This window comes from Haemaphysalis longicornis, unplaced genomic scaffold (genome assembly GCF_048455015.1).
Source record: "Haemaphysalis longicornis isolate Haplotype H1 unplaced genomic scaffold, Haemaphysalis longicornis Haplotype H1 scaffold_1, whole genome shotgun sequence".
Lineage (NCBI taxonomy): Eukaryota > Metazoa > Arthropoda > Arachnida > Ixodida > Ixodidae > Haemaphysalis > Haemaphysalis longicornis.
In genome coordinates this window covers 149,395,801-149,421,890 of record NW_027526203.1, presented here as the reverse complement: position 1 = coordinate 149,421,890, position 26,090 = coordinate 149,395,801, and the positions used below count along the sequence as shown (strand labels likewise).

At 45.1% G+C, this 26,090-nt stretch overlaps 1 long non-coding RNA gene across 1 annotated transcript; it reads right to left on the bottom strand.

The window, feature by feature from the left end:
* Positions 1-1,222: 1,222 nt before the first annotated feature.
* Positions 1,223-21,326, bottom strand: LOC144166571 (uncharacterized). Its single transcript, XR_013321707.1, has 3 exons — positions 21,208-21,326; positions 2,041-2,128; positions 1,223-1,354 (listed from the first exon to the last, which is right to left on the bottom strand). It is a non-coding gene; the product is annotated as an uncharacterized LOC144166571 (long non-coding RNA).
* Between the last annotated feature and the right edge of the window lie 4,764 nt (positions 21,327-26,090).

Sequence of the window (26,090 nt, the reverse complement as noted above, 5' to 3'; positions counted from 1 at the left end):
TAGGCATTGCGTAAGGCAGTGCGTGTGTTTGTTTTGGCAAAACTAGTGCTAGTGCTTCTATGTAGTGCTAGAGTCACTAATGTCAATAGTGACACTAGTGCTTTTTTCACTAGTACTAGTGTTTCTTCAGGACCGAGAAATATTTCCGTTTAGTGCCCTGCGTGATTTGCCGGTCACCTCAGCATCATCATCAGCCAGTCGAGAGAGTGATACAAGGAGCTGCGGCGCCTGGGGCCACGGACTTCGTTTCAATTTCGGGCTCCTTGCCATCTGTTTCCCCTATTCCCAAAGGTCAACTATTGCTCACTCAAAAGAGGTCTCTCTATCGGTCTTTCTTAGCAAACAAACAAAGAACAAAGTTCAGTCCGTCCACAAAGCTCCAGAATAAGCACTTCGAAACAATGACAGCATCGCCTCGTCACTGAAACTTACCAAGACACCGCAGCAGCAACCGTTCACGCCCAGTTATTAAGCCGCACAATCAATGATGAATCCGTCTTTCCGATGCTGCGGTGGTTATAGACTTTTGGGGCTAGTCTTGCTTTCTTTTTCGAGCTTCAGCCCTTACAAACATTTTTATCGCGATGGTATTGAAAGTTATTGAATTTTGTCGAAAGAACTTAACGATTTTTTTTAAGTTTCTATTGACTCTGTCTATAGAGTTTCAAAAGTTATTTGGCCACCGCGTTCCTATTGAAGCGGGAAAAAATAGTTTCAATAGGCTTTTTCTATTGAGTAGTTATTTAAACTCGATTTTGACTTTATTAAGTTTGTATTAAAGTTACCCATAGAGTTTAAATTGAATATGAATAAAACTTTTTATTGAGTTTCGAAAGACTTTTTCTATCGAGTACTTATTTAAACTTGATAGATTAATTCGGTTAAGTTTCAAAAGAATTTTTCTATTGAGTACTTGTTGAAACTGAATAGATTAACTCTATTAGCTTCTATATAGGTTCCGTATACAGTTTAAATTGCATATATTTTGCACATTTTATTAAGTTTTAAAAGAACTTTTATCAGGTACTTATGAAGACCCAATAAAGGTAACTTCAACCAAATGTTTAAGGTAATAGAACTTCTGTACAGGGTACTGCTTCATTCATGTGTGTGGGAAGAAACGGGAAAAAGAAATATTGAATGTGTGCATTTCATCTCTGTGTTATAAGACATGCAAACAAAGGTCACGTGGCCACTGTTTTTCGGGTACACAGGATTATACTTTATTTTTTCTAGCGGTACACATGTAGTTGTGACTCGCTGCAGCAGGCTTACTCTATCTCCCGAGAAAGAAGGGATGACCGTCTCGCCTTCAGTTTTATTGGGTCGACCTTATACTCCGTGCTTGTATATGCTGCAAAATAAAAGAATTTAATGAATGTCACAAACATGGCATGCAATTGAACATAGAATTGCAGCAGTAAATTTGTGGTTAACTACAACCGCCGCATTTCTGTGCCTACGAATACGCAACAGCAATTTTTGAAGTGAAGATTTCTATGGCTGACTTGCGCGTCGTCATCGTTTGCCAAACCCCTCCGTATCCTCCCCCTCTCCTGCGGCTAGCGGCCACTACCACAAGTGGCGCTCTAAATCACTCTGTACTCCCAGCCAGTCACAGGCGCTTCCTCCCTCTAGAGAAGAGAAGTTTAGCTCGCTCCACATAGCACAATGTCTGACAGAAAACAAAAATGGAAAAGGAATGAAATTAAAGTGCACAAAAACCGGCTAGCAGCACCCCTTGTGAACTGCAATGAAGATAAGTGATGGAAGATGAAATAACATGAGTAAAAAGAGGGCCTAATTACCAAAACACATAATTGGAAATTTGAAACACCTGTTGCCACGCTGCCACTGGAGCTTCGCAAAGACCGCATGTGGCACCACGCGAGAGCACATAGGAAAAGACATGCCAACACCCTCACCCGCGGCGCACCACCCCCAAAAAAGGGTTGGGTTGGAATTGGTCAATGGTTGGGTTGTGTTTAGTCAAGAGTTGGGCACAATTGGTTTGACGGAAAGTTTACAAGGTTGGACAACCTTAGAGTGTCTTCCTGGTCCCGGTCGGGGAGAGGTTTCCAATTTTTTGTTGTGCCTTTTCAAAATTGGTAACTCTTGAGAAGTACTTCTGCAAGAGGAATTTAAAAGATTACCGGCTTCGCACACACCTGCATGACTAACAAAAGACGAATTGGCCAAAGAAGGTTAAGTGGGCTGGGTGACAACCATTCTCCCTCTCAGTTGCCTCGAGTCAGGGGAACAGGTTCAGTGAGAGCCCTTACACGCAAACTTCACCATTTTCCCTAACGTGTTGGTTACAAGCAAATAGAAGCACAGCATGAGCCTAACCACCAATCTGTCATCTGGTATCTCAGCATAACGCGGATTTGTGCTCAGCAAACACCATTGCCAAAATGCCTGCAACCTCTCCCTGTGATACATCCTCTCGCTGGCAATGAAGGGTGTGCACACTTTGTTGTGCGTCTGTGAAACTACATACATAAATTCGCTGCTGAGCAAAGCAAAATGCTTCACCGAGAGCATTTTCCATGTAAAACCACAAGTTGAGGCGCTTCAAGGTTTTAATGAAAATGGGGCCACGGAAAGTATCGGCAAGAGAGGAGCGAGAACATATGTAGTATGTAATGGTATTCCACATTGCAAATAACTTTGTGATGACAAATGTAGCTACAACAAAATTTCTCAGAAAATAAAAAACAGCGAGTAGCAGCAGACATGAACAAAAAGTGCGAAGGCTCGTCAACGTTCACCTTTCAGATGATAAAGCTATTTTCCATGCTACACGAGGTATGAATAACTTTTTTTGTAACACTGGACTGCAGTTCACTTATAATAATAACAAAAAAGCCGTACAATTCAATTATTACAACGGGAGGTTCCCGTTTGAACCCATTCCCATTTCGCCCTTCCCGCTTCTTCCATCCCGTTTCAACCCGGCGCAAAACGACCTTCCCGTTTCGTCCTTTCCCACTTGGCCCGTTCCCGTTTGAACCCATTACCATTTCAACCTTCCCGTTTGTTCCTTCCCATTTCAACCCGGGGCGAAAGAACCTTCCCGTTTTGTATTTTCCTATTTAGTCCGTTCCCAGAATAACGTACCCAGTTTATGAAACGTTATAAAAACATTTTCATATTGTTTTTCATTTGTTACAATTCAAGTCATACCAATTAACAAATATTTTAATCTTTTAAATTAACAAAGCCTAACAAACAAATTAACAAATTAACAAAGAAATATTTTAAATTGGCAAACAAATATTTTAAACTAACACACCAATTAACAAATTAACAACAAATTAACAAACACGTTGCTTATGAAAACGAAAACAGCAAAATACCTAAATGCACTTAACTAAATGTATTTAGGTCGCGAGGGTCGCCCTGCGTCTGCCCTCGTTTGCACTTGTTCGGTCGACTGACTCTCGTCTCTAGCTTCTTTAGATCCACCCCCAAAACACCAGGCACTTAAGTTTTATTACATTAAAACGACGCCATCATGGCCGTGTCCCGAAAGTGTGTGAGGAGGAACTACTAACACATACGATCAACCAAAGGTTTATACACAAATATATATTTTATCCACATTCTAGAGCTAACTTTAACTCAAGCTTCAAGATATTCCTCAAAGGACGAGTACATAACTAATAAAAACCAATATTTGAAATCCCCCCCCCCCCAGAAAAGACAACAAATGTTAAAAGTGAACTAAATAAATCAAAACTATCTGATACTCCGTTACCAAAAATGATAAAATAAAAAAGCCCAGAAAAGCGCCGCGGAAGCACAAATAAAAAAATCGCAAAAACACCCTCACTTTGAAAGAAATCGTATTTGGCGGACTAACACATTTATTCGTTATAATAGCGCAAGTGTACATAAATGTCAAGAAGAAACAGATGAAAACTATAAAAGATAAAAGGATGTATAAAAATAAAGTAACCCTATGTATCTGGATACATACGTCACATCTGGCTATAAAAAATCGCAGTCATGAGAAGCGGCGAAAATTATAAACTTAGCTTTGCGTTTAATGGATTTTGTTTATTCCCGTCACTCTAGTATACTCAATTTGCATAATAGAGTAAACCTTCAGAAACTTAAGCAGCGCAGGGTCGTCTCTAGCGTAAATTTTTTTTACTACAGAAACTCAAAATTGTCGCTGGAATACTACCTCCAAGGGCCTTTCAGACGTTTAGCGAGAAGACATCATAGTAAGAATATTAGACAGCCAATCATCTGAATTACTATTCGAAAGTTCTCTTTGTTTCCTCGTGCAATTTCTTACAGGAATAAGTTAACTGAACGAACAGGAACTCGGTATCGTTAGAAGAATTTTCCCCGCGTATTGGAAATGTGTGTTCTGGTTGAATCGTGGTGTTTTAAAATTGTAATACATTACGAATGCATATCGTTGTTCGGACACCTTTGGGTTCGGACCTCTTTGCGTCTATTACATATTTATGTATTTTACTTATTTGTGTTGGGCGTTGTTAAACTACGCCAACCAATACTGATGTGTTTTACGTTCACTCCTGCATGAGCCCGACCAGGCCGTAAAGTATCGGTAAATAAATTAAAAATCTACCCATTACTCCCGCAGGAAAGGCATTAGTAGCCAATTCTCAGATTTATGCACATGTTTTTGCCTTTTTAAAGTCTCTCCTACGGACACCTTTGATCTAGATCTCTCGAACCCGAAGACAAAGCTACGCTCCAAACAATGAGCATACGAGCGGCTGATAAATAAATTTCTGCCGCACGTACGAACACCAACTGCAGAAAAATCCAATGCGTGCATTGCTCAAGATATTGGGTATCTTTCTAGTACACTTTCGGCACTACAAATTTTGTGTCAAAAGGGCAGTATCGGCCTAAGGCATTCAGAAACTTTTATCGGCCGGAAATATCGGTCGATTCTGGAAAATTTCCTGCATACAAGTTTTCAGTGCATGACCCGTTGCTTGTAAGCCCATTTTGGAGAACAGTTTCGAAGACGGTAACGCATATTAGGCAGTTTTAGCATATCGTTCCCGTGTTTGCGTTACCGTTTACTGTGTTACCGGAAGCGCTGGTGACGGTGAAGCCTGTGCCTGTAAGTTACCGTTCGCGGTAACTCTCGCGCTGCGCAGTATACTCACGCAAACACGGTAAACAGTAACGCAAACACGGGAATGATATGCTAAAACTGCCTATTTTCAGAAATACAAATGGGTTGTAACGATGCGGGTTCAAGTGAGAAGGGCGCTTTCGGAGCGGGTTGTAACGGGAAGGGAGTTTTGGGAACGGGCTGAAACAGGAAGCGCCCAAGCGGGAAGGTCGTTTCGGGAACGGGCCCACACGGGACCGGTCAAGCGGGAAGGGCGTTTCGGGAATGGGTTCAAACGGGAAGGGGTCAAACGGGAATGGGTTCTTTCGGGCTACACCCATTACAACAGCATATTATAGATGGACAGCTATTAAAATGATATGTGAAAGTACCTTAAAGCGCCATGAAGACAAAAAAATTACTTTAGCTCGTAAAGATACTTTGTTGCCATGTCTCCTGATTGGTTTAATACACTCGCCTCTATGCAACTGGTAGTTCTGCCGCTCAGCCGAGCGCTGGCAGGTCTGGTTGCATGGCGCATTGTTCGTGCCTCTCATTGTTCCCAAAGGCTCTGGTTTGATTCGACCTCCTTCATTTTTTTTTTCATTTTTGTTAACTTCGCTTGTTGAACTTCCCTTTTACTTTAATCACAGTGTTTTTTTTTTCGGAAACTTGGTACTAGGTAATACAGGTCTCCTCCGTTCTGTTGCGGAACTACGTCTGCAGTTTGGTTCATTCGACACAGTAGCCTTCGCAGGTTGGGTTAGAATCTTAGCTTAAGATAAATAAAAATAACGCATACACAAAAACAATGCAGCAGTGCGGAAGACAGTAACATACTGATGGAAGGCAAAATATGAAGTTCCGGTACAATAGCCTCACCCTTAAATTTGCTACATTTATATACAGTACTTTTTACAGGCTGGGGTGGCATCAAACCTTTTAGGTCGCTCTCGAGACGGCATGTATAAACCGTGCAGTGCGCCGCACAGCTACCGTTCTGTGATCGTGGCTACCACCGCAGCGTTAGGCGTGGCGTCCTCTTGAAGCTCGACAACAAAATCAGGCGTCGGGAACTGAAATAGCCGTACTCGCGCGCCCGCACGCGCCCTATCTTGCGACCAGAACTCTCACTCCGCCCCCCGGTTATAAGTTTCATCCTGGCACTGTTTCCTGCGCTTAGATATTATTTTCTCCCCCCTTCGCTTTGTAAATTCTCTTTTTTGTAACTTCTCCTCCGTCCTCGCATATTGCCTACTTTTCTTACAGCCCAACTCGCGCTAATCAAGCACTCCGCCAGCACCCGGTCCACGCGTACGCTGTCGGGGCTCGTGAGAAAGCGAGTACGGCAATTTCACGATGCCTGACTTTGTTGCCGAGCTTTCGGTTCGCGAGGTGGACGGTCGCGACGGTAGCCGCCGGCCTCACGAGCACAATAGCTGTGAGGCGCACTGAAGGGAATTAACAGAGCTTCGGGTAGGGGGCGGGGGGTCACGAAAGCCTGCCAGGCGCCAAATTCCTTCATTCGCCAGCCGAAATGTGCACGAGCGCTCGCAAAGAGTGAACTTATCTTGTGTATATATAACATCGTCGTGCCCGGCGTCCTGACTTGACAACGGATTCCAAAGCGTACTGACAAATTTCGCCAAGGTGTGGTCACAAATAACTTCGCGAGCTTGTTTACCGCGCGGTCACAGTGCACGCAAAGGATGTTCACGGGCGACAGAAGAGCGCCTTTAGGATGGCTTCTCCTTCAATAAATTCGATGTATCGCCTACTGCACTGCAATATATGACCTTCGATGCTAGTCGTAAAGCATTGCACAAGGCACATAAATCGCGAGCAACACGAACAAAGCTGTAAATTTGCACAGAATTTGCAGCCTCATCGCCAAGGGCCCTTCATTAGAGCCCAAGCCACGGCGGCGTGACCGAGGCGGACGGACTCCACGCTCAAGCCCACAGCAGCCTGGTTGCGGCGAACGTCACGCACTTCCGACAAGCACGTCCCGCATCACGCCGAGCGGGACGGGCTAGCGAAGCCGAGCCGTAAGCGAGGTCGACCGGGTTGATCGTATTAAATACTATGTAAAAACTTGCATGTGTCTGTGCCTCCATCTCGTCATGTCCAGTGTGGACCAAGCGTAACTTTACGAATCCCGACCATCAAAGCTTCTTGTCTGTCGGTTCAGTCGATCCTGGTTGCCATACTTTACAAAGTTGTATGATGTGTGGCTTCAGGTTCGTGTCAAATAGGGTTGTTATGTTCACTATACTTCTAAGTGTCGCAGCAGCGACCTTTTCACCGCGAGCTCGTTCACGGTGATCCCAGAGTGGTCTGGAACCCAGCATATAGTTATTTCCAGATTTGATTGTGGTTGTATTTTAGTGGACCAAGACCAACTGTGGCAAACAGCTGCAAAAAGTGTGGCTAGCTGACAGAGATGAATAAGAAACTGATAAAATCGGTGAGAAATAACAAAAGTGAAACCAGTTACACATAATGACTCGTGTATAGGGCCAGTTCGAATTATGCACGTTATGATATGAGAATTAGAAATATAATGCCTGACAAGTACTTGAAAATGCGGTTAGAAGGAATTATGGGATCGTCGTGTAAAAATAATGACGGGTGTAGTGATATACGTTGCCTGTAAAGTTCTTGAAAATCTTTCCGTCGTGTTGTGTCGAGTGATTTGCATTGTATTAATATGTGAATTATGTATAGGGCCTCTCCACACCTACTACAGGAGTCTTGAAGATCCCGTGAGCAGATGCGAGTGCTTTGCATGTGTGTGGCCTATCTACAACCTGGCTAGGTACCTTCTGGGTATCTGTTGCGTGTTGTTACGATCGGCGTATTGGCATTGCGACGACCGTCTGCAATATTATGGGGTTCTATCACCTAACCTGGCTAGGCAACTTCTGGGTATCTGTTTCGTGTTGTTACGATCGGCGTATTGGCGTTGCGACGACCGTCTGTAGTATTATCGGGTTCTATCATCCACTCCTCCCATCGTCCGGTTTTCGCCGATACCCCTTCCCCCCTCACCGACAGGAAGCGACCGGGTCTTCTGCGCAAGGACGCGGGGGCGACTGACGCTGCTTGTGGACAGAAGCCGCTTTCCTCGGCTTCACGGTAATTCAAGCGACCGCCGGCAAGGCAAGTCACAATGAGCGAGAATGTTGCAGGAAGGGATGGACAAAGGCATGCAGTATTGCTCTTCCGGCGTCAATCTTCAGCTGCGAGCCGCGCATCGAGCTGGCCGCTGGAGAGTCCCCACCACCCGTGCGGGCCACACGGATGCCCAGACAGTAACACTCGGCTGTCCTGCGCCTCCGCGCGGGGTGCGTGTGGACGGCCGAGGGAAAACATCGCCTGGAGCTCATCGACGACCTGTCGTGCCAGCACTGCCGGGCGGCTGTCCAGACCCTGCAGCATCTGGTCCTGGAGTGCCCCCAGTTTGTGGCAGGGAGGACCGAACTGTTGGCCGCCTTCGGGGGAGGGGCTCGGCCCCTCGAATAATTTCTGTGGCCGCCACGCAGTGCCAGAGAGCGGGATGGAGTCCACGAGGCCCTGGGATCCTACCTGGACGCCTCAGGGCTCCTCCCGGCTCTCCGCTTTCTCCCCAGCTAAACTAAACTGTGGCCGTTTTTTTTGTGTGTGTGCGTGGGTGCTAGGTTTTTTTGTTTTTTTGCCTTCGTATTATAGAGTTTTACTTGTATATATTGCACATATATGTCCTGTTAGACCTGTATATATGTTTATATGTATCCTCTCCTCTCTATCCTCCCTTTCTTGCACAACTGTGTTCCCCATTCCCCCCCTCCACCAGCAGGCGTTCCGGTGAGACAAACTACGTTTGCTGGTGGTCTTTCATTTCCTTGATAACAGTAAATTCATTCATTCATTCGTTCGTTTTCCGAAAAGGAGGGCGCGTCCGTCGTGTGGGAAGTTCAAAAGCTAGCTCGCGACATCACCGGCTCGCATTTCGTTATTGAAACAGCACTGTCCCCTCACATGGTTGGAGACAATCTCCGCTAAGAACGACCACCTCATGCGCTGGAGCTTCGCTTTGCAGCAGTACTCATTTGAGGTCCGTTACAAAAAGGGGAAGCTCAATGACAACGCTGACGGCCTAAGCCGCTGCCCGTAGTGTAGAGGTGGCCTCGAGGAGTACGGTTTCATTTTTTTCCTGAACTATTTTTCATTACCAATATTGATTTCTGCGGTGGATACCATAGTGAGTTCCCTTGTTGATGCGTATTGCATACCAGATTTATTTTTATTCAGTTCATATTCTCGTTTGAGTGTTGCCAAATTAGATAGGTTTTAGTGGGTATGTTTGTTTGACTTTCGAGGCAGCGTGGTGGTCTTTCAGGAGATTGTCCTTGCACTCGCTTGTTTGTAGTTGTGTTTTTTGTGTTTCTATAGGGACTGGCGAATGCACGTAAGAGAGCCAGGAAGCCCTCCGTGACATGGAAAGCCACGGGTGTTCCCGCACGTATCTGGGCCATGATTCTGACCGCTTCGTCGTGTTAAAACAATGAGTTACCCTCTGGAAGGACTGATTGAGGTGTTTGTGTGCCGGCCCGAATTCTCTAGCTTGGACAAGACTCCCTCCTACACGGGCTGGAAACCAATGTCGTCGTTAGCTTCCCGCCTGCCGGAGATGCTGTTGGGATCGGCAAATGGGCATTGCGACGACCGTCTGCAATATTATCGGGTTCAATCACCCAATCCTCCCCTCGTCCGGTTTTCGCCGGTACCCCCCCCCCCCCCTCATTGACAGGTAGCGACCGGGCTTTGTACGCAAGCACGCGGGGGCGACTGACGCTGCTGCTGGACAGCAGCCGCTTTACGCAGCTTCGCGGCAACCCAAGCGCCCGCCGGCAAGGCAAGTCACAATGAGCGAGAATGTTGCAGGGAGGGGTGGACAAAGGCGTGCAGCATTGCTCTTCCAGAGTCAATATTCAGTTTCGAGCCGCGCATCGTGGGGCCGCTTTGTTGTAGGTCCGAGACGCCGCTATTCAACGAGCGCTGGACGCTGGATTACCGACCGGCCCCATGCATCCTTCTGTCGGTTCAACCATTCCACCACCGGAGTCAACCGTACGCTAACCTGTGCGAGAGGAGAAGTGCCTTGTCTTTGTGAGTGTGTGGACGTCAATTTCAGCGCCACGGGTTTTGGTGATTGGTGCGTCCTGACGTTAGCCGAGAAAAAGGGTGAAAGGGGGCTGACCCAACCTGGTTATTTAATTTCGCGCGCGCAGGAGCGCAAAACCCTGCTCAATCAGTCAAATGGCATGTAAATATCTGTACATAAAGTTTCTTTCTTCGCCCTACTTGGCCCCAATGTTTGCCCAACTCCGAACTAACGGACGCCATCACCGGTCACGCTACCAGATCCGCAACAGTGTGTCCGCGGTATATGGTGTGAAGTGTGGCTTTATTACGCGTGGTTTGTTGTCTCTCTGTTCACTCTAGTCGTCTTGCAATGTTTTAACAAGCTGTCGTCTGAAGTGTGGCTTCAGGTCTGTGTAGGTACTGTTGTCATTTCGACTGCATTTGTAAGTGCAGCAGCCGCGGCCATTTGATCCGCAGCCTCAAGACGTTTACCCCATTTCTTTAGATTTCTAGATTTGACTCACATGCTTAGGTAAATGTGTTGCAACCGAGATTGATAACGTTTATTTTTGGAACGCTTTTGTGATGAAAAATGCACGTACGATGCTGAGTGAATCTGTAAATAGTGGATTTCGGAATCTAATGGTCAACAACGTGACTTACAAGAAACATGCCGTATTTATCCCCTGTGGAAATGCTGCTAATTACATTGATGATCTACAGATATTAAAATTAGATCCATGCGCAGTGCAGAACAGGGTAGAGGCTGTTTTGTAGACGTTACTGTAAAATATGCAGACTGACATCTTTCCAGAAAAAAAACGGAAATGCTGCGTAATTGCATTTCCCTCCACAATATAGCCCACTTACAGCGAACCCACTTTTTACAAAATACCTGCCATAGTGAATAAATGTTCATTTTGCGTTACCTTTTACAAGCTTAATCGACCAGATTTAGGGAAAGTCCGCAAGGTGGAGTAAGTTTCTGCGAAGGAAAGTTTGACATCCACCTTTCTCGAAGTTTCTGAGAAAGCTGTATAGCTTCCCTTTGTAGCCGTACGGCTGAATTTAGGTGGATGTCAAACTTTCCTTCGCAGAAACTTACTCCACCTTGCGGACTTCCCTTAAATCTGGTCGATTAACACCTTGACCTTTACTTCGAGTGGTTGATCAATTCGCTCTCCTGCTACAAACGACTAGCCTCCTGGTTAGCTCAGTTGGTAGAGCGACTGCTCCGGTTAAGCGGTGGTCCCGGGTTCGAATCCTGGACCAGGACGAATTTTTCTTGTACTTCGAAGTTTCTGAGAAAGCTTTATAGCTTTCCTTTGTAGCCGTACGGCTGCATTTAGGTGGATGTCAAACTTTCCTTCGCAGAAACCCAGCAAACCACGTTACGTCGTGCAGATATCCCGGAGACGTCAGCAATCGACATTGCAGATGTCCAGGAGATGTACCATTGGGGTCAAAGTTACATATATTCAACTTTGCTACAACTGCAAAAAACTTGTCTAAATCACACAAAGGATAACGTACAATAGACGTCTCATGGTACTTTTATATGCTGTTTACGGGACGTTATTTTAGTGGTACGTCTTATGGATATTGTAGTGGTACGCATGCAAGACGTATATAGATGTCTGTTCTACATTGGTTTTCTGTCTTTGGCACAAGCATTAGCTTGTTATATTCATGACTTCTGTACGTTAGTATGACATTGTTGAGATGAACCTGTATGCCTGAAATTTACATTCTTTATACATTATTTGGAAGTTTGGCCAGCCCCCTTTCCAAGGTTGCCTACGTGTTGTGGGCATTTATACTTCAAATACATGTCTTACTAGCCATTCACCACTGTTTGCTGTTACTTGTCACCTGGGTTCTAGATTAATGTGTTTCCACTTTTGAAGTGCTGCATACTGCATGAAGTCTGATATGTGAAGTGCCAAGCTGACCACACACTCTCGTAGAAGCACACGAAGCACAGCTCTAAACAATGTCGCATCGAAAACAAGAGGCAGTAAGTAACAGCCAACCAGTCCTGATCAGCACAAGAGCCCTGGACACTAAGGCAACCCCAGTAGCGTCATCGAATTGTACCATACAGCACGGCTGCACAGGCCTTCTGCAAATAAACTATCACAGAAACAATTCAAAAATTACACTAATTAAAATGACAGTCTCCCATCCTATCTGTAAGTACCTGCAGCTGGGAAGTAAGAACGCTTTCAAAGTACACATAAAACACAAAAGTATTCAGGTAAAACAGTTTGTATTGACTTGCAAATTATGTAATATGCTTTCGCAACACAACCACTTTATTTTCATTCCTATCTGCCCTGGCCCACATGGTACACATTGTACAATTACAAGAATAGAACAAATATTTATGACTATAAATAAGTCACACACAGCAAAAAGGTTGACAAAAATAGGAAGAAAAGCAAACATGTAAACCCAGGGTAGAAGCACAAGATAGTTATGCAACTTGAAATATCGCACATTAACATAATTGGGTGAAAAACAACGCAAGAAAAGTGTGAAAACAAAGAAATGATTGAATGGGGGTTATAAAAAGACAGCAAATTTACGAAACTATATAGTTCACATGTAGTGAAAAGTTTGTGGAACAATAAAACAACAGCACCTAGGAAACACAGAAGTGGTGTTGATTGGTGGTTGTGAGTGCCATACAAATTTAGGCTACTTTAAACACACCAACATCTAGGGAAATGGTTATGATCTATAGAAAAGGTGTGTATAAAGAAATGTCTATACGGCGGTTACAAGAGCAGTAGAAATTTATGTGATGAAATGATTCATACTTAGTGAAATGGTAGGACAAAAAACATAAAAAACTTTAGAAACAACTTATTGAATTCTGGTTAGGAAAACAAAAAGTTACACTATTTCAATATTTCACACAAAGTGATATGATTTGGGAACCGACAAAAAAACGGGGAACACGGAAATGATTGAATATTAGTTACAAGAAGACAGATTTACATAACTATGTGAGTCACACGAAGTGATACGCTCAAAGAACAATAACACAAAATAAAAACGCATGGAAGCATGGAAATGATTCAATGGTGGTTCAATGGTGCATGCCTCCATCGTCAGTTATGGTAGGGACTCTTGAACAGTTTGCGTTCTTCGTTGTGGTGCCAGAAACTGCCAAAATAGTTGCAGACCGGATTGGTTGGAAAGTGAGTAAAAATTTCATGGTCCAAAGGCTGAAAGAAATTTAATACCGCTTCTAGAAATAAAAACTAGGAAGCCGCAGGTTGTCAACAAAGCTGATATTTGCGCAGGATGTGACTGACAATAAAAATCTGGGCCCTATACATTGTCTGGTGAAAGAATTTGATGTCTGTAATTACACGAAGATATCTCGTTACACACAATGCAGGATGCCACTCGCAGGTGGAAAAAAGCGTGTTCCCTGTTTCCCAAACCAGGAGAAGTCCTGCGCCAAGTTGACCGTCAACAGTAGCTTGAGCAGGCGCCTTGTGCAGACTGTTGCAGTAGCACCTCCCTTGCAAGCCAGTTCATCAATCTAGACATGGGTACAGGAAAATCTGTGTTGTTAATACAGCTTCTTAAGACTGGTATATTACAGAATGGCCGCCTACCATTGTCCCTGAAAAAGAGTCTATGACAGCTGCATCCTACCGGTACTCGCCTACAGGGCAGAAACTTCCAGGCTAACTAAAAGGGTCTAACTTAAATTAAGGACGACTTAGCAGGCAATAGAACGCTGGAAGATGGGTGTAACATTAAGGGACAGGAAGAGAGCGGAGTGGATATAATTTAATGTCAGCATTGGCACTACTAAGGCTACCTTAACACTAACTATGACAGCTAATGTGAGGTACCACTATATATAAGAACTACATTTTAGCCCCGCTACAGGTCCCATCTGAACTTACAAAATATTTTTTTGTGTCTCTCCTAACCGCTTGGTGGATTGAAGTGACAATATACACACGGATGAAGCCATGTCCACAAAATGTGTCAAAAGGAAACATGCACAAACCCGGACAGCGTCACTAGCATGGACGTATACTTCCTGCAGCAGAATGGCGAGGTGGGCTAGTTGGTATACAGGGTGTCCCAGCTATTATGCACCAAGATTTTAAAAAAGAGTAAAGGCGTAACTCGAAGGAAACCAGGTGCATATTGTTTGCAGTACTGTGAAGAAGCGGACAGTATTTTTTTCTTTAATGAGACTGAATTAACTAATTGTAATTAATTATCTAACTCGAGAAATACTGTCTTAATCACTAAAGCGTCAATGAGGAACTTGTAGGTAACCACGAGGGGCATCTAACTGCGGCATTTTCAGCGATGAACTAATTGCGTACACATTTATTCTGACTGATAAAGGAAACCCGCGAAATATGAAAAATACCTCGTGACCGCGCCTCCGCGCGCACCATAAAGCAACGCCCTCAAACAGGCTGCCTCTGAGTTAGCCAGAATCAAATAGACAAAAGAAAGAAAGAAGAAATCGCGACCGTGTTTGTTCCTTATCTGCACACGCGTCCCGCGAATCTTGCTGCTGCTCCTTCCATGCATGCTATTATCAAGGTGATGCGCTGTCTCTTCGGGCGGGTAACACGCGAAGCAGTTGCTTTCAATCAGCTTTGTTTGGGGACGCTGCTTTACAATGCGCGCGTAAGCGTCGTCACGTGGTATTTTTTCATATTTCGCGGGCTTCCTTTTTCAGTCAGAATAAATGAGTACGCAATTAGTTCGTCGCTGAAAATACCGCAGTTAGGTGCCCCTCGCGGTTACCTACAAGTGCCTCATTGACACTTTAGTGATTAGGACAGTATTTCTCGAGTTAGATAATTAATTGCAATTAATTAATCAAGTCTCATTAACAAAAAAGTTACTCTCCGCTTCTTCACAGTACTGCAAACATTATGTACTAGGTTTTCTTCGAGTGACGCAATTTCTCTTTTTTTAAATCTTGGTGCATGATAGCTGGGACACCCTGTATTTGCATAACTAAACCTTCCAAATGCCCATCACTGAAAAACTCGTCATGTTGTCCTGTTCGCTTGTCCTGTTAAACCTACATTTTTAGTTGAAGTCTACGTTTGTACAGCAGGAAGCATCAAAGTAGTGCAAGAAATTTCTACAGCACAATCACATTCACACATAGTCTAAGTTGCACCAGTCAGCAGCCTGCAACATTTAAGTTATTAGCAAACGACAGGCCAGAAACCAGAATCATACTCTGCCTTATACCTGCGAAATCCCAAATGCTGTGTTACTCTGATCACCAAGGTGTGTTACACACTAAATTCATTAAGCTGAAAATTCCATAAGTGACAGAAATTTAACAGCCATTTTTGAATATTTTTACAAGGTTCTGAAAGGTTAATTTAAGTTTGCGATGCTGCAGTAAGAGTACGAAGCACAACGAGCGCTGCTCATACTACTGTACCAGTTACGACATGCGTGTAGTTTTGACGTTACAAATAAATTCGGGTTGCATATACGTTGTTTATTCCAACATTTCATGACCGAACTGAGCGTTCGAAAAGATTGAACACTCAATCGAAACGGGAAAAAAGCACCGAGATGGCATTTTAATCTAATGCTGTACTCTCGGAATCCACTCCTTTATTATTTTATTTTAATACTACACGCACGGCAATCATTCAATTTATTGTGCACGTTTTTTAACCAAAAACTATTATGACGAAAAAAACGGCATCTGGAGAAACGAAACAAAAACCAATATCACGCTAAAAGTACACGACGTGCGTGTAACGCACACACGTTTTACTCGCACACACGCTTATATTCGCACACGCGCTTATATTAGCACTCTCCAGCTTCCCTAATTCATTTCATATCAAAACATTCGCCTAGCAGAACAGGACAGAACACAAACACTCAAACCATTCGCCTAGCAGAACAGGACACAACACAAACACTTCACCAAACACAGGGCTAGAAATTGCGCGATAATTGATTCTGTTTACAAACGCAGCAGCCAGGTACAAAGGTCTACCGACAAATCTCCGCAACGCACAAAGCGAGTCGCTCAAATCGTTAGGGCTAACCGCTCACGCGTACAGAAGTTCGAGAGAAACTTTACTACATTAAATACATATGACCAGAAAACAAGGTTCACTAGTACTCACTTACCTCCACTACTTGGCAGTATTTCTTCGTCTGGTAGGTAAATCCATGGTAGTCAAATCACCGAAATAACGAAAGTTGAAGGCGTGCACACCCGTGCCATCACCGGCCTGTAGCACGCGTATCGACACGGAGTGCAGTTAAAAAACTGCCGGACGATCGGACTCACCGCGCAGCGACTTCCTGTCTCGTGTTCGTCCGAGGGAAAAACTAGTTCCTGAAAGACACCTACCTTGATAAAAACGCGGTGCGAAATAGATGCCAAAGTTATTGGTAAATAGAGATATTAGTTGCCAATTATATACAAGAAAAGCTTGAGCCTGGGTATTTTTTAAATAAAACAGTAATTGTACCGACAATCTATATTATGACATTTAAGGCAATTTCAGGGTCTGCGGTGGAAATACAGCTGCCGTGGGGTTGTGGGCGCCGTAATTTTACGGTTTGTTCTGATTCCGCAACCATTAGCAGCGTATTTTCCGCGCTTTCGCGCGTCGATATCGCCCCGCATTGACTGCGTCGGCAAAATGCATGGCGACGTGAGCTGACGAGGGAGGAGGAGGAGGAGGAGGAGGAGAAAACTTTATCGAACAGGTAGACCGAGCTTCGAAGTGGGCGGGGTCCTCAGTCCAGGACTCCGTTGGTGCGCCTGCCGTCGTCGCCCTTTCAGTGAGCCAAAGCTGCTTAATTAGGTCCGAGCTGGCAAGTTCACTCTCCCACTGCTCGTATGTAGCTACGCCGATGTATATATGCTGCTCGCCAGATATCAGCGTCGACGCAGCGCCAGAAAGCATTCAAAGGCAGGCGACATCGTCCGGATTCCATGTCCATCTCCTGGTTTGGGGTCATTACGTTAGCAGAAAACAATTTTTTTTAACGTGCGGTAATTTGGTGCCTTGAGGAAAATTACAAGCTACTTCTGTTCGAAAGTGCGCATTCCTCCATGGCTAGCTTGACTTAAATCGGGGAGATCGGGGATTTGGGAGAGCTTTTTGCGAGTTAAATACGGGAGCTCTGGCTACATCGCTTGTAGTGTTAGCATGATGGGCTTGTCTGCCAGATCGGTGCGTAACGAACAAAGTTTATCAACGCCAGAAATCTGGCGGTGCATTCAATTTCATTGGCGGCTACCGTAGCTTGCATAGGGGGAACGATGAAGCGCGATAGCTTTTCTTGGCTTAAAGAAAGGAAGCTTTGGTTACATCACTTGCAGTATTACCATAAGTAGCCTCACCTTCAAGATCGGTGCAGAAGAAACAAGCATTAGCACTGCCGAAATTTGTCAAATACGACCACGACGAATCACCCGACAATATTCGTTGGCAGCATTCGTTAGGGTACCAAATTCTTGGGCCCACGCATTGTTTTCCGGCGTGGTCGTGTGGATTGGAGCTCAGGTGCTGGTGTTGTGTTTTGAAAGTCTAAGGTTCGAATCTTGGCAAAACCTCACGGATTTCTTAGTTTTTTTTTTTGCAATGAGGGTGTCATCGGCTTTTTTTTCAAGGCAAAAAAAGGCAGAGTATACGTCCCACTAAACTTTTTTTACACCCTTTTAGCCAAAAAGGGTGTAGCATAAGTGAAGAAAGGGTGTTGGGAGGCCTTTACACCCTTTTTCTTGGGTCTCAACACCCTTTTCCTAGCTCTACGCCCTTTTTGTTTGAAAAAAAGGGTTTTGATCAACTTCAACACCCTTGGTTTTTCTTAGGGTGTTGAAAGGGTGTGGAAAAGGTGTTCAGCTGTTCATTGAATAAGGCCATGTTCGGATGCATAATGGCACTGTAAAGAAGAAGACACCCCCTCATATACTCCTCTACTCGCAAGAAATTTCCAAACGCAAAAAAAAAAAATTGCTCTGATGCAATGATCGCTCGTTTCCTTATTCGGTGCACCAGATGCCCCAAGTTTAGCTTTGGCACGTGAAACACCAATTTGAACCTTCAAAATTAAGAAGACTGTAGGCGCGTGGCGAAAAGGATGTTTACCAACTGCAACACGCTTGGCTTTCTGTAGGTTGCTGAAACGGTGTGAAATAGGTGTTCAGTTGCAAAAAAAGAACAGCGGAGCTGGGGGTCGACCTAGTTTCTTCCGGTGTTGCTAAGTTTTGTTATGTTTGCTAAACTTTACAATGTTCTTGCTAAGCCAGCATGACCGCTCAGGGATGAGGCCAAATTTAACCGGATTTTACAAGGCTGTTCCAGTGTGCCCTGCTTCCCCCCCCCCTCCCCATTTCCAGGAGATCCAAGAGGGAAAAAAGGTAGGTCGGCCCCCAGCGTTGCTGTTTCTCCAGCCTTGCATCACTATTGCAAGCTGCGCGAATTTTTTTACCTTTTAGAATCCAAACAAGACTAGTACCTTTGAAATGGTACAGTAAGAGGTGCGGATACGCATACGCCCCTTGTGCTCACACTTTAACAAGCTCGAAAGCCCACTTCACTGTTATAATACCCTATCTGCGGTGGTGCACCCTTTACAGGTGCCCCAGTTCTTTTTCTTTGTATTTTTTTGCTAATGCCACCGAAACTACCTCCTGAAGCTTAAAGAGCTTCACTGGTAATAAATTATGCCAATTCATATTGCTGTAAACATCGTGAGGTACAACCCCCCCCCCCATCCCCGCCCGCTTGTAGAGAATGTTCAGTCCACCCGTGTAAACAGGTACAAAATGCCTCCGAAATTGGAGGTCTCCACCTTTTTTCTTCGTTGGCTGTCTTTCCTTACACCCTTTTTTTCTTTACGCCCTTTTTCTTAGTTTCGAACACCCTAATTTGTAGCTTTACACCCTTCTGGGAAACAGGGTGTTGAAATAATGAACACCCTTTTTGAAGGGTGTTGAAGTGGCAGGGAAGATTTGTATGGTATTTAATAAAATTCTATAAGTTACGGATCAGAAAAACTACCGCGTAATTAAAAAGTTTTTGCAAATCCGCGTGTTGATTTGTATATTCTCGTAGTAAAATCCATACTTCCAAAATTAGCGCTAAAATATCAGTTTTTTGCGACAAGCCCACCGACTCCATCTGGGGGCTTTCCTCTGCTGGGTATAAAAGCAAGAACAGCACATGTATTGGTAAGTAAGTATGCACTCCCTCTACCGCTTGCATCCCGTGTTCCAACTGTAACTTGTACGTATTGGTTGTTTGTGTTGAATGCTGCGCGCTCCGCCGTTTGCCATTGCCTCTGCGCATGCCATCACCTCAAAAAAAAGGGTGTGAGACTCAACACCCGTTTTTTAGGGTGTTGAGCTCAACACCCTTTTTTCATGCATACACCCTTTTTTTGCCAAAACACCTTTTAAGGGTGTTAGCCATGGGACAAGATTTTTACACCCTTTTCGGCCAAAAAGGGTGTAAAAAAGTTTAGTGTGTACCTTGCCGTTTAACCTACAAGTGACGTTTTACTGTAACCCCAGTATCAAGGCAGCCCCAAAATTTGCTTTGCTCGCACTTTGAATTTATGAAGCTGCAGTCGGTACGTAACATCAAGGTTAAATCAAGTAGCAAGTAAAGTTGTGCTAATTGCGTCTTCTTTCATCCCCCCACCAAAAAAAACCTTACGAGGCTCGTTGGCAACGTCACTTGTAAACGAATTCTGCAGTAAGTCCCTGCCTCTCTCCGTGAGGTTCGGTATTGGGCTACTGTTTTGAAGGTCAAAGGTTCAAAGCAATAGTGGTGGATTACAATACTTGCACAAAACCCCTCCGTACAAAACCCTTACAAAACACATACAAAACCCCTCGGTAACGTCAATACAGTACGCCTGCGGAGAGTTTGAAAATAAAGTATAGCAGATATAGCTAAAATAAATGTAACTGCGGTAGTCATGTTCGAAGTAAAAAACGGACATACCAGCAACATCAGAACAACGTGAGCAAAATATGTCTAAATACCGTCCCCAAATGAAGCAGCAGCAACATCGAGAGTAAGCCTTTAGCAAAGTTGAAAGTACGTCCGACATTAAGGTACCAGCAACGTTATCTCAACATCCAAAAATTTTCATTAAAATATTGCACGTTGTACGGATGTCTAATAGAGATACTGCTGGGACATAGGCGTTCGGATCTTTTTGGGACGTCGCAGAGATGTTAGTGGTTTGCTGGGTCTTACTGCACCTTAGGGACTTCCCCTAAATCTGGTCGATTAACACCTTGACCTTTACTTCGAGTTGTTGGCCAATTCGCTCTCCTGCTACAAACGACTAGCCTCCTGGTTAGCTCAGTTGGTAGAGCGACTGCTCCGGTTAAGCGGTGGTCCCGGGTTCGAATACTGGACCAGGACGAATTTTTCTTGAACTTGGAAGTTTCTAAGAAAGCTGTATAGCTTTCCTTTGTAGCCGTACGGCTGCATTTAGGTGGACGTCAAACTTTCCTTCGCAGAAACTTACTCCACCTTGGATACTTCCCATAAATTTGGTCTATTAACACCTGTCCTTTACTTCGAGTTGTAGATCAATTCGCTCTCGCGCCACAAACGACTAGCCTCCTGGTTAGCTCAGTTGGTAGAGCGACTGCTCCGGTTGAGCGATGTTCCCGGGTTCGAATCGTGGACTAGGACAAGTTTTTCTTGAACTTTTAAGTTTCTGAGAAAGCTGTATAGCTTTCCTTTGTAGCCCTACGGCTGCATTTAGGTGGATGTAAAACTTTCTTTCGCTTTTATATACTTGCAATGCAATTTCAGTTCACTTGTAACGAAAAATTTCGAAGGGCCAACACAGATATATCGAAGTAAACTCGCCCAAAATGCGAGAATTTTAGGAAAAATGGCCGTGAATAGTACGACCGAGTTAAAACAAACTAGAAGCAAAACAAAACTGCTCACCCACAGCACGCATACCGCGCCTCGAGAGAGCGTATACAGCGGCGAAAAAGTCGCCGGTCGCCATGTTCGCTCTTCGGAAAAGCGGCATGCTTCACTGCAAGACATGCTGCGCGAGTTACTCCATGGGTTGGTCCTGGTTTTGTCCGTGCCACGTCCGATTAACGCAGCTGACCAATCACAGCGTTCTGCGCTACTGGTGCCGTTTCCTCTCGCCATTCTTCCCGTGTTCGTGTGCACCTCGTCGAGTGCCGGTGCATCGACCACAAAAAGAAAATTTTACGTCGTCACTGAGGCCGCGTCCCCCATGGCGGTAGGTAGAGAATTTCCGAGAATACAAGAATAACAAAATGTCTGTGTACACAGAGCCCCCGCTCCCGCCGAGGCGGTCCGGAAAATGAAGGGGCAAGGCGATGCCTATCGCTCTCTTATAGTGACCCTGGCGCGGCGGGCTCACTGGTTTGTTATCCCCATAACCACCGGGCTCCTTTGGGTTGATGTTTTTCGCCGCGGGCTTAGGGAGATCGTAGTCATAGATTTGCAAAGCAAACGCTGTCGCGGTTGCTAGGTCATGGGTCGCGGCAAGGGCCCTTTAGAAAACGTGTACGACGCAAAAGTGATTTCACATTGGAACTGTGTATATACTTCTGATTTCAGCCTCAAAATGCCAGAATTGTTACAATCGAGGGTGCCTTTGAATCGGGCAACGATAGTTAGTAAAACATCCGCGGGCAGCAAGCCATTTTATAATCATTTTTATTTTGTCTTTATTTTATTGTCAAGGTATAGCGAAAAGCGAAGAGAACGAACCAATTTCGGTTTCCAGGTGTCTTCGTTAGAAGAGGGCTGGATTGTACCGCGTTTTTGTCAAGTTGGGTAAACGACAGGTCGCACGACACTGGGCGGAGATGCCACTGTGCTACAAAATTTGTGACATGTTTTGAAGGTGTATGAAAAGGAGGCAACAAGTACAGCCGCTTCATCTCTCCTTCTCCGCGAGAAGGGATCAGAAATGGATGGGCTATTTAAGAAAAGCGGTGAAGTGGATGCAGCATCAGATCATGAATTTAAAAAGATAGTGACATCTTAAAAGCATAAAGTGAATCACACTCTGCGTGAGGGCTTTGGACAGGGCTGCCTCGAAACGCGCCTATCGCGGGTCCAAACCCTGTGTGCAATACTCGGTCCAGCATTTTTATTGGTTTTTCGTGGCTGATGTTTACGCTACACTCCCTTACAGTGCCGGATTAGGAAACATTGGTGCCCGGGGCTACTGTATCCTTGTGGCCCCAATGATGAGGATATGACGATGATGATAATGATTCCACTTTCTTATGCTTAAAATTTCGAAGCCCATGTTACGCTCTTTGATCAGTGATAAATTATACATAATTGCACTGTGTCCGGAAACTAATTTCTTGGCATGATGTCTAGTAATATATAACTTATTTTATCAGGCGTGAAAGTTAGTATTGTTTGATTGCCGGTCCATCACAAATTCACAAACAATCGAACTGCCGCGTCCGCCTGCACATGCCATAGTACAGAAGAGTATTTTCTTACAAGAAAAACTTTTCATTAAGCCTTTAATGTTTTAGTTTTAAACGCATAAAAATCAACAGGGCGTATTGTCGATAGTTCTACCCAGTTAAGTTTTTTTCCCGGATTGCAGTGTTGCTGACTTGGCAGAGTGTTCAGCATGGAGATAGTGTTGGAATTTTCGGAGATTGGGGCCGGAGTGACGACCTCGAAATGTTGTTGATATGATGAAGGGAAGTAAAGGATTTATATGCAAATATATGTTAACAAAGCTGAATTACATGACTAATACAAGAAAACTTCAAAACTGCAGTTAGACTCCAGCTGCAAGTGCGTGAAGACCCCTCACTCACTCACTCACTCACTCACTCACTCACTCACTCACTCACTCACTCACTCACTCACTCACTCACTCACTCACTCACTCACTCACTCACTCACTCACTCACTCACTCGCTCGCTCACTCACTCACTCACTCACTCACTCACTCACTCACTCACTCACTCACTCACTCACTCACTCACTCACTCACTCACTCACTCACTCACTCACTCACTCACTCACTTAGTGTTCAGTCTGTAAGTTTGTTACAGGAAGAGTTAATTATAAACTAACAGCAATGGAAACAATATTTTTTCCGTTATCATTTTGAGAAGACCAGTCGCGATATTGTCTTTGCAAGTGCAACACTCCAGGTAGTGCAAACAAACTGAACCCCTTCAGCGAGAAATATCAAGTCAATATCACCCTCATGCAATTCAAATAATTCACTAGATTCATGGAACGGGTCATCATCGCAATAAACTTCCTTGTCAAGTGCAATACACTAAAATTTCTGGCAGAAACAGTGTACGCAGATATCTCAGCCCATAGGGTAGTACTTGTAAATAATTACATTTAACGCCCGTCAGGTTTAAACAGTTCACTATGTTCTTCAGAAATTAGTTCATTTTCACATGCCTGACCCTTTCTTATGCCGAAACGCGTGCGCATCGGAACGTCCACGTACTTAGAGGTTCGTGTACCAAAAAGACTACCGAAACGAACTGTGCCGGAAAAGACCGGAGCGGAGCTAGGAGCCTTTTTTATGTGGCTTCTTGGGCCCCGCCAGCCTGTGTACCCACGACTTTTGGTCCACGACGTCTCCTCAGAAACCTTGGGAAAACAAGGAGAAGGAGGACAAATAACTAAATAAATTGAGATGGAATCGAAGGTTGCCAGCCATAAGGTGCGGTGCTCCCCGCTCCTTCCCGCCTGTAACGAGTTAGTCAGCTTCGTTATGAAGGTGAGGTTGAAGATCCTACCTTAAACTTTTGATGCGAGCAGCAAGCACACTCAGAACCTTTTTTTCTCAAATGGTTGAGCGGGGCCTCGGACAGTGGGGGGGCCCGGGGCTGCAGGATTTCGAGTCACCAGATCCAACGCGTCAGTAGATCCAACGAGTCATTCCATCCATTCGTGGATCTACTGAGTCGTTGGATCTTGTGACGCGTTGGATCTATTGACTCGGATGGATGTACCGACCCCTTGGATCTTATGACTCGGTGGATCTAGCGACTCGGTGGGGCGGGAGGTAGAGGAGGGTAGTTAAGGCAGAAACCTTTTTTCCCCACCGCCTACCCTTCTCGCTTTACAAAATGAACAAAAGGGTGCCCCTCAACTTACTGCTTGGGTAGCGGGTATACTCTCTAGCGCTGCACGTCGTTATTTATTTTTTTTTACACAGCTCATGGTGACTTCGTAAGTGCACACAACACTTTCAAAAGAAAAGGGCAAAGACTTTTGAGACTAACCACGCTGCGAAAACTCGGCTATCAGTCAGGGAGTAAAGAAAATGTAAAAAAAAAAGTCGCGCCAATCCACCCCGTGAATGTGGTTGGAAAGCAAAGCTGTAAACGGCACCCACAACGATTACCCATGCGACGTCACTTAAATTCACTCACATCGCTCTACAAATAGTAAAACCAGAGAGAAGTGAAATGCACTTAACCACAACATTTATCACTTCAAAGAGATATTCTTGGTAAGGTTAAATCAATGCATGATGCATGAACGGTGGTTGGTTGAGTTGTATTGGTGTAGCACAAGAGTGAAAACTTTTTTTATAAAATTAAAGTAAGCTCCAACACGGTGTTAGACGATCTGACTTCTCCGTCTCTGCTCCGCTGACGGAGGCAACGAGATTTGCGGCAGAGAAGGAGAAGGAGGAGGAAGAAATACTTCTGTTAAGATTTCTGAACGGCCCAGAGTGCAGCCCACCCGGAGTGATTCCTTCTTCTGTGGGGCCCATATGCAGTCCGCGTGGCCTCTGTTCTGTCCACCCGCTGAAGCTGGGTAGGTAGAGAGGGCCTGGACAGCAGCATCTCCCATTGCTCTTGTTGGGTAGTTGACGGAAAGTGAGGAGGGTGCTCAGGGCTAAAGTCGCACACCCCGATTACGGGGCGGAATGTTCCTACTTCTGAGCAAAATTTACATTCAGCGTCGTAGCGATTCGGATGCATTAAGTGAAGACGCGTAGGCTGTGGGAATCAGCACGGATTGTATGAGCCGTAGGATAGTTTGTTGTTTTCGGGAAAGGTCAGGGTAAGACGAAGGTACGGTCTTTCTCAGCAGGCGATAATGCTGGGTTATCTCCCTGAACGTGACAAGCGGGTGATTGTCCTCGTGCAGCTCCATAGCAGGGGAGGTAATAGCGCAGGCTTGTTGGGTGGGCGTATTCATTGCTCTCCACAGAAGCGTGAGGGGGTGTCCAGATGCGCCGAATGGAACCGTTTGGGGAGTGGTTTTTGAGCACGCGCAGTGCAGGTCAGGACACCCAACCCGACTGCTAATTCCAGTAGGCTTGCTGGGAATCGGTGACTACCCTCCGAACGCCTAGTTGAGTGAGAGCCAAGGTGATGGCTGCCTCTTCTGCTGCCGTCATTTCTTGGGTCCTAAGCGAGGTACACGCAAGGAGGTTGGTTCTGGAGGTAGCCAAGATGATGGCGTATTGCTGCCCTCGATGTTTGGAGGCGTCTGTGTGGATAACTGCATGATCCCCACCGAGGGTGGTGTTTAGCGCTTGAGCCCGTGCTTTTCGGTGACCCTCATCATGTGAGGGGTTCATATTTCTAAGCGAAGCGAGCATCCTTTGTTTCAGTCGCCAAGAGTCTGGGAGTACGTCAAGCGGAGTGACATTCTGGGCTGCCAAGCCAATCTGGTGAAGCATGCGGTTACCCACCCCAGTTCTGATTCGGACCTTCTGGTTAGAAAGATGGCCTTATCTCAGGGCTTCCACCGTGTTGTGGAGCCCTGTGCTAAGTAGCCTCTGTGTGGACGCACTCATGAGAAGACCAATGGCCTGCTC